Below are 16,397 nucleotides of genomic sequence, written 5' to 3' on the forward strand. Positions count from 1 at the left end.
CACCAATACCCCCAAGTCCTTTTCAGCTTCAATTTTACTAAGTAATTGACCGTTTAGAACATAATTATACTTTTTGTTTCCATGGCCCAAGTGCATAACTTTACATTTATCTACATTAAACCTCATCAACCATTTCTCTGCCCACTCCTCAAGCTTCCACAAATCCCTCTGTAATGCTAAACTATCGACCTCAGTATTTATTACTTTACACAGCTTAGTATCATCTGCAAATATTGAAACTTGACTGTGTAAACCCACTACAAGGTCATTAATAAAAAATATTAAAAAGAAGTGGCCCCAATACTGACCCCTGTGGCACTCCACTGGTAACATCAACCCAATCTGAGAATGTGCAATTAATGACCACCCTCTGTTTTCTATCACTAAGCCAATTACTTACCCAAATACACAGATTTCCTCCGCTTCCCAGCAGTCTCATTTTATATACCAAACTTTTATGTGGCACGGTGTCAAATGCCTTTGAAAAGTCCAGATATACAACATCTACAGCGTCCCCCAGATCCAGTCTGGAACTTACCTCCTCGTAGAAACCAATCAGATTAGTCTGACAGGACCGATCTCTCATAAACCCATGCTGACGCTGGGTTATAAGGTTGTGCACAGTGAGATACTCCAGGATAGCATCTCTAATAAACCCCTCAAATATTTTCCCCACCACAGCAGTTAGACTCACGGGTCTGTAGTTTCCAGGATCGCTATTTGATCCTTTTTTGTATATTGGTACCACATTTGCTATGCGCCATTCCTGTGGAACATAACCAGTCCTCAGTGAATCTTTAAATATTAAAAATAACAGTTTGTCTATCACCGTACATAATTCATGCAGAACCCGGGGGTGTATGCCATCTGGCCCAGGTGATTTATCTATCTTAGTGGTTGCGAGGCGGCGCCGTACCTCTTCCTGGGTTAAACTGTTGACATTATAAAAAGAATTAACATTATTCCTCATTGTGTCTTCCACCAGGGGATTTTCCTGGGTAAAGACAGTTGAGAAGGCGACATTCAGTAGATTGGCCCTTTCCTCATCTCCTTCCACCATGACCCCCATGGTATTTCTAAGGGGACGCACACTCTCTGTTTTTAGTTTCTTATCATTTATATACTTGAAAAATAATTTGGGATTATTTTTGCTCTCCCTGGCAATATTTCTCTCAGTCTCTATTTTTGCGGCCTTTATCTGCTTTTTACAGGATTTATTTTTCTCTCTATAATCCTGTAATGCCTCATCGCTACCTTCACGTTTTAGCACCTTAAACGCTTTATCTTTCTTGCTTATTGCTTTCCTTACAAGATTAGTTAGCCACATAAGGTTTTTTTTGTTCCTTTTATGCTTTTTCCCATAAGGTATGTGTTTCTCACAGGACTTTTTCAGAATATATGAGAAAAAGTCCCATTTTTGGGGGGGGGCTTTTGTCTTTGAGAACATTATCCCAGTCTATGCCTTTAAGGTCTTCCCTTAGTTGCTGAAAATTTGCCCTCCTGAAGTTTAGAGTGTTGGTTGCCCCTTCACTAACGCTCTTAGTAAAGCGTAATACAAAATCAATGATATTATGATCACTATTCCCCAGGTTCCCCCCAACCTGTAGTTTTGATACCCTATCAGGTCTGTTGGTAAGGATAAGGTCCAGCAGTGCCCCCCCTCTTGTTGGCTCCAGGACTAGTTGCGACAGGTAATTGTCTTTTGTTGTTGACAAGAACCTGCTACCTTTGAAGGACCTGCAGGTTTCTGCCCCCCAGTCAATATCTGGGTAATTGAAGTCTCCCATGATAAGTACTTCACCATTCTTTGAAGCCGCATCCATTTCACTTATCAGCATTTCCTCTGCTGCCTCCATTATATTTGGAGCCTTATAACAAACCCCTAGTAATATTTTATTATTCTTTTTCCCTCCTCTTATCTCCACCCATAGGGACTCCACATTTCCATTTGCGTTACTGATGTCATCTCGCAGGACGGGCTTGAGGCAAGAATTCACATATAAACAAACCCCTCCACCTTTTTTATTTATACGATCCTTTCTAAAAAGACTATAACCATCTATAGTAACAGCCCAGTCATAGCTACTGTCCAGCCATGTCTCGCTGATACCCACTATATCATATTTCCGCTTCAACATCAAGAGCTCCAGTTCCTCCATTTTGTTTGTGAGGCTTCTGGCATTTGTGTACATACACTTTATATGGTTTTCCCTGTCCGTATTCCTTTTGTCCTTATTCCCCAATCTCATTCCATCCCCCCTTCCTCCCCAATGGACTATGACTCTTCCCAGCTCTCTATGTACACGGTCTATTTGCCCTGAACAAGTGTAGTTGCCCTCCCCCCAGGTCTCTGGTTTAAACACTCCTCCAACCTTCTAGCCATTTTTTCCCCTAAAACAGCGGCCTCCTCCCCATTAAGGTGCAGCCCATCCCTACTGTAGAGCCTGTAGCCGACAGAAAAGTCAGTCCAGTTCTCCATGAACCCAAAACCCTCCTTCCTACACCAACTTTTGAGCCACTTATTTACCTCCCTGATCTCCCGCTGCCTTTCTGGTGTGGCACGTGGTACAGGCAGTATTTCGGAGAAAATAACCTTTGAGGTCCTTGCCCTGTGTGTTCCCCTAATAATCGAATCTCCCACTACCAGCACCTGTCTGACCTTGCCTGTGCTCCCATTACCCTTCTTACCGCAGCAGACATTCCCCTGGTTGCTAGCGGCCACGTCTTTCTGCAGCATTGCTACCCCAGAGCTGATATCCCCCTCATCCGCCAGCCTGGCAAACTTATTGGGGTGTACCAGATCAGGACTAGACTCCCTACAACTCTTCCCTCTACATGTTACCCAACTAGCTGCCCCCTCACTCTGCACCTCCATACTTCCCTCCCCACACCCATCTTCACCAGAGAGTTTGTGCTCCAGGAGCAGCAAACTTCGTTCCATATTATCAATTGCCCGCAGCCTTGAAACTTGCTCATTTAGATCCAGAATCTGGGCTTCCAGATGAGCAATTTTCACACATCCCACACAGCAGTATTCCCCCTTGAACGGCTGTTCAAGGAAAGCATACATGGCACAGGATGTACACTGTGTAGCAATGCCACTTATGGAGTCCATAATTCTAATGGGGATTACAATAGAAATATGCACAGAAAGAAGAATTTACAGTCTAAGTAACACAAAACACAGCAGTTACCTGCTAAGGCCCCTCAAACTTAAGTCCCTTAAACCTAAGTCACACTTAAGACACTGCACACACTAAGGATCAATGCACACTCACCACCAAGCTCACACACTCGCTTTTCTGATGCTTTTTTTAAAGGTAATGTGCCACAAAAATCTGCAGAGCTCACTGCAACAAGATCTGGCTGCAAACCACCAAACAAACTGACCACAGAAGTATATAAAGGCTGCTAATTAGATAGCCACACCCCACTATTAATTAGGCAGCACCTGTGACTATACTGTCTAGATAAGCAAGGTGAATGCCTCCCTATACCCCCCACACAATGTACAGATTATGCAAGTAAAATACCTTCAGATCTACTTGGTTGCAATAAAAATCACGCAATGAATATCAGGTAATAAAAATGTAGATGCACTTATCTATTTGTTGCTGGATCCAAAAAGTACTCCTTCCCTTAAACCTAAGTCACACTTAAGACACAATGGGGCACATTTACTTACCCGGTCCAGTCGCGATCCAGCGGCGGGTTCTCTGCACTGGATTCGGGTCGAGCCGGGATTTAATAAGGTAGTTCCTCCGCCGTCCACCAGGTGGCGCTGCTGCGCTGAAAAGCATTTTAACGCGCCGGAATTCACCGAGGCCGTCTGAGTGAAGGTAAGCGGTTCCCGAGCGACACATTTTCGGTTCTTAAATGCGGCGGTTTTTCCGAATACGTCGGGTTTTGGTTTGGCCACGCCCCCCGATTTCCGTCGCGCGCATGCCGGCGCCGATGCGCCACAATCCGATCGCGTGCGCCAAAATCCCGGGGCAATTCAGGTACAATCGGCGCAAATCGGAAATATTCGGGTAACACGTCGGGAAAACGCGAATCGGGCCCTTAGTAAATGACCCCCAATATGTGGATGAGATGAGAGGGTCCACAGTATAAGGGGGAAATGAGAGGGGCCACAATATGAGAAGGGGATTATACGAGTCACAATACGAGTGTCACGGGCACCCCCACGATCCATACCACGGATCGCGGGTGCACCCGTGCCTCCGTTGCGGGCACCCCCGTGATCCACCCGTGCCTCCCTCCGCTGCCCCAGTGCTGCTCCGGTGCACTCACCTCTCCTGGCTCCCGCTCCCGTCCGGACTGGGTCTCGCGCGCGGCCCCGCTCCCTAGGGCGCGCGCGCGGCACTGCCTCAAGATTTAAAGGGCCAGCGCACAGGTGATTAGTATTGGTCATTTCCTGTTTTGTATATAACCCTTTGTTTCCCATCATTCCCTGTGCCTAAAAGCCTTAGAGAAAGCTTCCTAGCGAGTATTGCTGTGTTCCTGCGTATTCCTGTATTCCTGCGTTCCAGTGTATTCCTGTGTGTTCCCGTTCCTGAGTCCTGTGTTGCCGTGTTACCTGTGTTCCTCCCTGTTGCTGTGTGCCTGTGTTCCCGTTCCCTCCTGCCTGGACCTCCTGTTGCTGACCACGGACTTGAACCTGACGTTGCATCTCTGCCGCCTGCCCTGACCCTGTGCCTGGACCCGACTACGAGTTTGTCATCCGTTAAGGTACCTCGACCTCGGCTGCCACCGTGGGCTAGTCACACCTGGGAACGACCTAGTGGTATCCTGCCGCAGCAAGTCCAACCCGCTTTGCGGCGGGCTCTGGTGAAAACCAGGTGCCGCTAGGCTCCGGTTCCGGGTGTTGGCTAGTTACATCTCCCGCGGTGGTCCAGAGGATCCACTGATCCTAACAGTAAGATCTGGCCATGGATCCCGCCGAGGCTCCTTCTCCCAGTCAGCCTGATCTCGCCACCATCGTGATCCACCAGTCCCGGCAGATTGCAGCACAGCGGAATCAGCTAGAGCAAGTCACCGCCATGCTCCAACAACTACTTGCTACCCAACATCAGCAACAGTCTCCTGAAGCGGCCGCTGTGACCCCTGCTGCCCCGGCTTATCTTCCTGCTGCTGAACCCAGGCTACGCCTCTCTTTGCCCGGCAAGTATGATGGAGATCCAAAGATGTGCAGGGGCTTCATAACCCAGTGCTCCTTGCACATAGAACTGATGCCGTCGCAATTTGCCACAGAGCGGTCCAAGGTGGCATTTGTCCTCAGCCTTCTTTCCGGGAAAGCCCTGGCCTGGGCTACTCCGCTTTGGGACAGAGATGACCCGGTTGTGTCTAACCTCACTGCGTTTCTGTCAGAGTTCCGGTCAGTCTTCGAGGAACCAGCACGAGCCTCCTCTGCGGAGTCTGCATTGTTGAACTTGCGTCAGGGCAACTCATCGGTGGGAGAGTACGCAGTTCAATTCTGCACCCTGGCTTCTGAACTTGCGTGGAACGATGCAGCCCTCATCGCTACATTTAAGAAAGGGCTCTCTGCGCAGGTCAAGGACGCACTGGCAGCTCGGGATCTTCCATCTACTCTGAGTGACCTCATCACCTTGGCCACTCGAATTGATGTTCGGTTTAAGGAGTGAGCTGAGGAACTACGCTCCGAGTATCCCCAAGGCCGTGTTAGACGCATTCCTCGCCTGGCGCCAGTCTTCCAAAGGCCGCTCCAGGGCCCGCCTGAATCTTCTGCTGAGGAACCCATGCAGGTTGACCGAACCCGGCTCACTCTACGAGAGCGTTCAAGACGCCGACAGGAGAACCTCTGTCTGTACTGTGCCAGCCCTGAGCATTTCATCGGTTCCTGTCCTGTCCGTCCTCAACGTCCGGGAAACGCCAGCACCTAGGCTTCTTGGGAGAAGCGTCCCTAGGTGTAAATACAGCTTCTCCACGTCTGACTCTTCGCGTGCTCCTCAGCGTTGGCACCGGTACCCAGATCCAGGTTACTGCCTTCCTGGACTCGGGCTCTACAGCGAACTTCGTGGATGCAGCCTTGGTCTCTCGGCATCACTTCCGGGTGGTTCGTCTCAAGAAGCCATTGTCTATTGCCTCGGTCAATGGTCAGATTCTCTCCGTACCCATCTGGTTTCGCACGGAGCCCCTGCTTCTGCAAGTTGGTGCCCTACATCAAGAGAGACTTTCATTTTTTGTGCTGCCCCAGAGCACATCTGCTCTACTGCTGGGTCTCCCCTGGTTGCAGCTTCATGCCCCTGTACTGGACTGGTCCTCCGGGCATATCCTCCGTTGGGGTCCGAACTGTGCTTCACGTTGTATGCAGATTCCCCGTCCGCTACCTGTGAGGACCTCGACTCTGGCTCCCAAGTCTCTGGAGGGTCTGCCAGCTTGTTATCGGGACTTTTCGGACGTTTTCTCCAAGAAGCAGGCGGAGATTCTACCACCACATCGTCCCTATGATTGCCCTGTGGATCTTCTTCCTGGCGCCACTCCTCCCAGAGGTCGTGTCTACCCTCTTTCTGTACCTGAGTCTCTAGCCATGTCCGACTACATCAAGGAGAATCTGCAGAGGGGTTTTATACGCAAGTCCTCCTCTCCGGCTGGTGCAGGTTTTTTCTTCGTTACCAAGAAGGACGGCTCCCTACGTCCCTGTATAGACTATCGTGGGCTGAATAAGATCACGGTAAAAAACCGTTACCCCCTGCCGTTGATTACAGAACTCTTTGATCGCCTACGTGGTTCCAAGGTGTTCTCCAAGCTGGACCTCCGTGGTGCTTACAATCTCATCCGGATCCGCAAAGGTGATGAGTGGAAGACAGCGTTTAAAACCCGTGACGGGCACTTTGAGTACCTATTGATGCCCTTTGGACTGTGTAATGCCCCTGCTGTTTTTCAGGAGTTTGTGAACGACATTTTTCGGGACCTTCTTTATACTTGTGTCGTGGTCTACCTCGATGACATCTTGGTGTACTCTCCAGACCTTGAGTCCCACCAGGCACATGTACGACAAGTTCTAGGTCGACTTCGTGCCAATCACCTCTATGCCAAGTTAGAAAAATGCCTGTTTCACCAGCACTGCCTTCCCTTCCTTGGTTACATAATTTCCAACAGAGGCCTCCAGATGGACCCCGCGAAGCTGTCTGCAGTTCTTCAGTGGCCACGTCCAGAGGGTCTCCGAGCCATACAGAGGTTCCTGGGGTTTGCGAACTATTATCGTCAGTTTATTCCCCATTTCTCCACTCTGGTGTCCCCCATCGTGGCGCTCACCAAGAAGGGTGCCAATCCACGTGCCTGGTCTCCAGCTGCTGAAATGGCCTTCTCCAAGTTAAAGTCTGCTTTCTCCTCGGCTCCCGTACTCTCTAGGCCAGATACGGACAAACCCTTTCTTCTGGAGGTGGACGCATCCTCCATAGGAGCTGGAGCGGTGCTCACTCAGAAAGGGCCCAAGGGCCGAACTTTGACTTGCAGTTTCTTTTCCAAGACTTTTTCTCCAGCTGAGAGAAATTATTCCATTGGAGACAGAGAACTATTAGCCATTAAACTTGCTCTTGAAGAATGGCGATATCTTCTGGAGGGAGCTCTCCATCCTGTTTGTGTGTACACTGACCACAAGAATCTTCTGTACCTCCAGACAGCCCAGCGCCTGAATCCCAGGCAAGCCCGGTGGTCTTTGTTCTTCTCCCGCTTTGACTTGCTGATTCATTTTCGTCCGGCAGACAAGAATGTCAAGGCTGATGCTCTGTCCCGTTCGTCAGATGTTGTTGGAGATGAACCAGTTCCTCGGCACATCATTTCTCCTGTTCAGCTTGTTGTTGCAGCTCCGGTGGACCTTCGGCAGCTGCCTCCTGGCAAGATGTATGTTAGACCTGCTCTCAGGAAGAGGATTCTGTCTTGGGGACATTCTTCTCGTCTGGCTGGGCACCCTGGGGTGCAGCGCTCCTTGGCCCTCATCTCCCGCTATTACTGGTGGCCAGACCTGGTCAAAGATGTTCGGGAGTTTGTGGGATCCTGCTCCTCCTGTGCCCGCAATAAAGCCTCTCGTCTCAAACCGGCTGGACTGTTACTCCCGTTGCCGATACCCAGTCGCCCGTGGTCTCACGTGGCAATGGACTTTGTTACTGATTTGCCTGTCTCCTCGGGCAATACTGTCATCTGGGTGGTGACGGACCGGTTTTCCAAAATGTCCCATTTTGTTCCCCTTCCAGGTCTTCCGTCTTCTCCACAGCTTGCCAGTTTGTTCTTCAAACATATCTTCCGTCTGCATGGCCTTCCGCTTCACATTGTGTCTGATCGAGGAGTCCAGTTTGTCTCTAAATTCTGGCGTTCTTTATGTAACCAACTGCAGGTCATCCTTGACTTTTCTTCTGCTTACCACCCTCAGTCGAATGGTCAAGTAGAGAGGGTGAACCAGACTTTGGGCTGCTACTTGCGCCACTTCGTCTCAGCCCGTCAAGACAATTGGACTGACCTTCTACCTTGGGCTGAGTTCTCTTACAATTCTCTGGACTCGGGATCTACTGGTTCGGCTCCGTTCTTCGTGGTCTATGGACGTATTCCTCGCCCACCTCTCCCGCTGTCTACTCCCTCTGTTGTCCCTGCAGTGGAGGATCTGGTGCAGGATCTCAAGGCTGTTTGGGACCAGACCCGCCAGTCCCTTCTACGAGCTTCAGACCGTACCAAGACCCAGGCTGATAAAAGACGTTGAGCTCCTCCTGTCTTCTCTCCTGGTGACAAAGTATGGCTATCCTCCAGATACGTCCGGCTTAAGATACCCAGGTATAAACTTGGGCCCCGGTTCCTTGGCCCCTTTGAGGTAATCAAGCGCATTAATCAAGTGGCATATAAGCTCCGCCTTCCTCCATCTATGCGCATCCCGAACTCCTTTCATGTATCCCTCCTGAAGCCAGTCGTCTTGAACCGCTTCACCCAGCAATCCCCTCCTCCGGCTCCTGAGGCTGATTCTCCAGATGTATATGAAGTCAAGGAGGTTCTGGACATGAAGTTCGTAAGGGGTAAGCGGTTCTTCCTTGTAGATTGGAAGGGGTTCGGGCCTGAGGAGAGATCCTGGGAGCCTGAAGAGAATATTTTTGATCGGACTCTCCTCCAGAGGTTTCTTGGGACCAAGAAGAAGAGGGGGAGGCCGAAGGGGGGGGGGCTACTGTCACGGGCACCCCCGCGATCCATACCACGGATCGCGGGTGCACCCGTGCCTCCGTTGCGGGCACCCCCGCGATCCATATCGCGGATCGCGGGTGCACCCGTGCCTCCCTCCGCTGCCCCTGTGCTGCTCCGGTGCACTCACCTCTCCTGGCTCCCGCTCCCGTCCGGACTGGGTCTCGCGCGCGGCCCCGCTCCCTAGGGCGCGCGCGCGGCACTGCCTCAAGATTTAAAGGGCCAGCGCACTGGTGATTAGTATTGGTCATTTCCTGTTTTGTATATAACCCTTTGTTTCCCATCATTCCCTGCCGGATCTTTGTGCCTCTTAGCCTTAGATTAGAGAAAGCTTCCTAGCGAGTATTGCTGTGTTCCTGCGTATTCCTGTATTCCTGCGTTCCAGTGTATTCCTGTGTGTTCCCGTTCCTGAGTCCTGTGTTGCCGTGTTACCTGTGTTCCTCCCTGTTGCTGTGTGCCTGTGTTCCCGTTCCCTCCTGCCTGGACCTCCTGTTGCTGACCCCGGACTTGAACCTGACGTTGCATCTCTGCCGCCTGCCCTGACCCTGTGCCTGGACCCGACTACGAGTTTGTCATCCGTTAAGGTACCTCGACCTCGGCTGCCACCGTGGGCTAGTCACACCTGGGAACGACCTAGTGGTATCCTGCCGCAGCAAGTCCAACCCGCTTTGCGGCGGGCTCTGGTGAAAACCAGGTGCCGCTAGGCTCCGGTTCCGGGTGTTGGCTAGTTACATCTCCCGCGGTGGTCCAGAGGATCCACTGATCCTAACAACGAGGAGAAGATTAGAGGGGCCACAATATGAAGAGGAGATGTGTGAGGTCACAATATGAAGGGGAGATATTGGACCACAATATGAAGAGGAGTTGAGAGGGGCACCAATATGGGGAGGAAATAAAAGGGACCACAGTATGAGATGAGAAGGGTCACAATATGATAAGGAGATAAGAGGCTACAATATGAGGTAAGCTAAGAGGAACAACAATATGAGGATAAGATGAGGGGCCACAACATGAGATAAGAGGGGCCACAATTTGAGGTGTAGATGAGAGGGGCAACAATATGTGGAGAAGATGAGAGGGGTTACAATTTGAGGAGTACATTAGAGGGGCACACTATGGGGCAGATTCACAGCTCAGCTTTCTTTTTAGCAGTGCTCATGAATATTTTAAAGAGGAGCTGTGATTGGTTGCCATGGGCAACTAGAAATATTCTGACTTTCAGACAGCTTGATAAATCTGCCCCTATGAGTTGAAGATGAGAGGTCATAATATGAGGGAAGATAAGAGGGAGAACAATATGAGGAGTATATGAGAGTGGTCACAATATGCGGAGGAGATTAGTGTGGCATACTATGAGGTGTCAGTGAGAGGCAACAATATGAGGGAAGATGAGAGAGACGAGGAGATGAGAGGCCACAATATGAGTGGTAGGTGAGAAGGTACACAATATGAGGGGTAGATGTTCCACAATACGAGGAGGAGATGAGATGGGCCACATATGTTGTGGAGATAAGAGGGGCCACAATATGAGGGGGAGATGAGATGGGCCATAATATGAGGAGGATATGAGAGAAGCCAAAATATGAGGTGGAGATGAGAGAGGCCACTATATGAGGGGGAGATGAGGATGAGAGGGGCCACAATATGAGAAGGAGATGAGAGGCCACAACATGAGGGGTAGGTGAGAGGGTCCACAATATGGGGAGGAGATGAGAGGGGCCAAAGCCTGAGGGGAAGATAAGTGGCCACAATATGAGGGGGATATGAGAGAAGCCACAACATAAGGGGGAGATGGGAAGGCCCACAATATGAGGGGGAGATGAAAGGCCATAATAAGAGGGGGAGATTAGAGGGGCCATAATTTGGAGAAGGTATGTGGGAAGCTACAGTATGAGGAGAAGATGAGAGGCCACACTATGAGGGGTAGTTGAGAGGGTACACAATATGAGGGGTAGATAAGATGTTCCACAATACGAGGAGGAAATGAGAGGGGCCACAATATGAGAGGGAGATAATGGGCTACAATATTAGAAGATGAGATGCGACAATATTAAGGGGAGATGAAAGGGTATTATATGAGGGGGAAATGAGATGGCCCATAATATGAGGAGGATATCAGAGAAGCCAAAATATGAGGGGGAGATTACAGGGGCCACAATATGAGGATGAGATTAGAGGGGCTACAATATGTGGATGAGATTAGAAGGGCCACAATATATTGGTGAGACTAGACAGGCCACAATATGATTAGAAGATTAGAGGGGCCACAAAATGAGGAGGATATGAATGGGGTCACAATATGAGGGGGAGATATCGGATCAGGCCTCAATATAGGAGGATAAGAGATGGCACCAATATGGGGAGGAGATGAGAGGGGGACCCAATATGAGGAGGATATGAATGGGGTCACAATATGAGGGGGAGATATCGGATCAGGCCACAATATAGGAGGATAAGAGATGGCACCAATATGGGGAGGAGATGAGAGGGGGACCCAATATGAGGAGGAGATGAGAGGGGTCACAATATGTGGTGGAGATCAGAGTGGCATACTATGAGGGGGCAATGAGAGGCAACAATATGAGGGAAGATGAGAGAGACCATGATATGAGGAGGAGATGAGAGGCCACAATAGAAGGTGATGAGAGGGTCAACACAATATGAAGGGGCGTGCGACACAATTTAAAAGTTAAATATCGCGCTCAGTCCGTAGCTGTTGGATCACCTGGCCCCCTAATTTGTGATGCATGGAAGCCAGCACAGCTGTGCCACAAAAAGTGTCGTGTGTGCCTCAATCCCAGCGCACACACTTATTAACCGGTTCGCGACCGCCCGCCGTCCAAAGACCCGAGGCTATTTCGTTTTAACCCCTTCATTACAATGTGCTGATAGCACATTGTAATGAATGAGGAAGAAAATCCCCATATACTGCCATACTGTAGTATGGCAGTATATGATAGGATCGATCAGACAACCTAGGGTTAAAGTACCCTAGGGAGTCTGAAAAATAGTATAAATAAAAATAAAAAAAAGTGAAAAAAAAAAAAATTATAATAAAAAAACCTAAAATTTCAAATCACCCCCCTTTCCCTAGAACTGACACAAATATAAATAAACAGTAAAAATCATAAACACATCAGGTATCAACGCGTCCGAAAATGGCCGATCTATCAAAATATGATAACGGTTTTTCAATGTGTTTAACCCCGTAACGGAAAATAGTGCCCAAAGTCGAAAATGGCACTTTTTTGCCATTTTGAAAAATCTAAAAAAATCTATAAAAAGTGATCAAAAGGTTGCACAGTCCTAAAAATGATATCATTGAAAATATTATCAAATTTCGCAAAAAATGACACCACCCACAGCTCCGTACACCAAAGTATAAAAAAGTTATTAGCGCCAGAATTTGGCAAAATCAAAAAAATTATTTTTGTAGAGGAGGTTTTAATTTTTGTAAATGTATGAAGACATTATAAAACCTATACAAATTTGGTATCCCCTTAATCGTACCGACCCAAATAATAAAGTTGACATGTCATTTGGGGCGCTCAGTGAAAGACGTAATATCCAAGCCCACAAGAAAATGGCGCAAATGCGTTTTTTCACCATTTTCATTGCATTTGGAATTTTTTTCCTGCTTCCGAGTACATGGCATAGAATATTTAATACCATCATTATGAAGTGCAATTTGTTACGCAGAAAACAAGCCATCACACAGCTCTTTACGTGTAAAAATAAAAAAGTTATAGATTTTTGAAGGTGGGGAGTGAAAAATGGACATGAAAAAACAGGAAAGGGCCCGGTCCTTAACCGGTTAAATACTTGTGCAAGACATTTTAGCACCGAAAAAGTTGCACAGTCTAACAAAAGTGCATCGCGACCCTTTGTATATGAGCCCCTATGTGATTGCATTGCATTTTTAAACACCTTGCAAATACATGGGGAAAAGCGCACCTCAAAATACATGATTAATACTGATGTGTTTTGGGATGCGTTTTGTCTCATGTATTTGTTGTGCCTTTTACACACAATGAAAATGCATTCTCAGAATATACAGGTACGGTAACTGGCAATTTCTGGCCACTGGCACATTTTACCTTTTAATCTAAGGTATGGATGTGCAAACAGTGTTCACCATATTTTGTAATACAAGCCTATTTAGTAGCTATGATAAAGGAAAACTGTATACTAATGTCAAATTGCAAAATGCACACCTGTGACATTGGAATTGCACAATGATTTCACTGCTATTCCTTTCTTTTTGTGTAATTTAGTTACACAATTTAGTTGCTTCACTCTGCAGCCCTACTTTTGCCCTACTTAATATCGTTTCACAACATTTTCTTTGCAAAACTTACAACTTGCGTGTCTGCTATATAACCTGGCGGCTCCCATCATTCCCCCCGGATCTTCAAGCCATTCCTGTGAAGTGAAAGCCCCTCTGGGTTCCAGTGTTCATTTGTTCCAGTTCCTGTGTTCCTGTGATCCTGTTCCCGTGTTTCAGTCTGTTCCTGCTCCTGTGTTCCAGTTCCTGCTCTTGTGTTCCGTGTTCCTGCTCCCGTGTTCCTGCTGTGAGTTCCAGTGTTCCTTCCTGCCCTGTTCTCCCGCTGTCACCCCGGGCTCGGACTGTGTCCTGCATTTCTAATTTGGCTGCCACCGCGGGCTAGTTGCACCTGGTAAAGACCTGGTGGCACCTAAACGCTGTTCTTAGGTTTCGGTTAGTACCATCTCCCGTGGTGGTCCAAAGGGTCCACAGACCCAGGACCCTGACATTTTGCTATGGTACCATCTATCTTGAGAATCTTTGATGGTTGATGGTATCATTTAGTAGTATTTGATTTTTTTTAGGTCCTTTCCCAGTGGCGTAACTAGGAGAGGCAGGGCCCCATAGCAGATTTCTGCATGGGGCCCCCCTCCCTCTAAAAAAATATTCATGCATACACATACGTTTATACACTTAAATACACCACACACATAACATTCTACACTCACTTTTATATACTCATACACACATACGTACGTATACACTCATATGCACATGTTGATGTACTCCTTTATACATTTATACACTGATATATACAGTATACACAAACTCAAACTGTATATACTGTATACATACAGTATATAAACATACACACAGTATACACATACACACATACTGCGTATAGATGCAATATATACACAAATACATACGGTACACATACATACAGCACATACACACAGCACATACACACATACATACAGCACATACATATAGCACATACACACATTTATACATACAGCACATACACACATACACACAGCACATACATATAGCACATACATATAGCACATACACACATACACACAGCACATACATACAGCATATATATATAGCACATACACACATACATACAGCATATACATATAGCACATACACACATACATACAGCATATACATATAGCATATACACACATACATACAGCATATACACACATACATACAGCATATACATATAGCACATACACACATACATACAGCATATACATATAGCACATACACATACATACAGCACATACATACATACAGCACATACACACATACATACAGCACATACATATAGCACATACACACATACATATAGCACATACACACTTACATACAGCACATACATACAGCATATACATATAGCACATACACACATACATACAGCATATACATATAGCACATACACACATACATACAGCATATACATATAGCATATACACACATACATACAGCATATACATATAGCACATACACATACATACAGCACATACATACAGCACATACAGTAATCTATACATATATGTATAGGGACTTACATTTCCTGTAGACAGGCTGCTATGCAGTGGGAGGCTGTGTCTTCGGGAAGCTGCAGAAGTAGGCCAGCTGTGCGACCGCGGAAAGCCGGCCGGTCAAGCAGCTGTGAATGGACTAGGCCCTGCAGCCGCAGAAGAAGTGGACCAGCCGGGGGCCGTGAAGACACTAGGCCGAGTAAGGAGTAGGCTGGCCGGGCGGCCGCACACAGACTGGGGCAGGCGAGCGCGGATGAACTAGGTCAGCGGGCGGCTGTGGATAGAACAGGCTGGGCCAGCCCTAGAAGCAGTGGCCATGCCATGCGGCCCCTGCTGGAGCCGTCGGGGCGGTCGCGCAAAAAGAAGTGGGTGGACTGAGTGGCCACAAATGAAGAGGCCAAGTCGGTCAGCCCACAGATGAGGTGGGCGGACAGTGGGACGGCACAGGGGCCGTATTACTGTCCAAGGGTGGTCCCATCGCCCCAGTACGCATTTATAAGTTTTGTCTTGGCTGTTCATCCTGGGCCCCTGTGCCGCTCGGGCCCCGTAGCAAGCGCTACGGCTGTTGTTACGCCACTGTCCTTTCCTCTCTTTGTTTTAATATTATGGAGCAGACTTCTAACAGTGTATAACTTGTAGATCTCTGCTTCACCTTTTATGGTAAAAATGTTCTTTTTCCCTTTTCTCCTTAACATATCTACAGCTACAAGCCAGGTAATGCATTTTAAGATTGGACACATCAAGGCCTCCTTCACTTGTAGGTTTGCATTTTTCTTAATGAAATTCTGGTTGTTTTCCCCTTCATAAAAACTTGTTTATGCTATATTTTAAGCCTTTTAAGTCATTTATGGTCAATTTAATGGTTAAATTTTGCATTGGATTTAATACTTTAGGGAGCATATTCGATTTTAGCAGACAGCATCTCCCAGCCAGAGAGAGAGTGGGAGATCTGCACATCTTTTTTACTTTAGGAATGAGAAAGAGAAGATTAAACCGTAGATGACCGATTGCGATCGAGCTATGTTAATGCCAAGATATAAATTAGATGACTCTGCTAATTGTGCCTTATTTCTCACATCCTCGCTTATTTCATAATTAGTGTTCAACATTAGCATATTACTTTTTTCCTTATTGATTTTATATCCGGAAAAAGGAACCAAATGAATCTAACAATTCCTATAGAATCCCATAGAGTCTTCAGAGGGTTTTTTTTTTCGGACTACAAAGATATCATCAACAAAACTATAGATTCGGTGTTCCATTGGCCCCACCTTAATACCTTTTTCTAGGTTGAATGGCTCTGCCAGCTCACCCGATAATGTGACTAGCATTTTGGCACCAAGGTATAAACCTTACAAAATTTCAATAAAGTGGCCCCAAAACCCATCTGGGATAGT

The sequence above is a fragment of the Engystomops pustulosus genome, chromosome 6, assembly GCF_040894005.1.
Source record: "Engystomops pustulosus chromosome 6, aEngPut4.maternal, whole genome shotgun sequence".
NCBI lineage: Eukaryota > Metazoa > Chordata > Amphibia > Anura > Leptodactylidae > Engystomops > Engystomops pustulosus.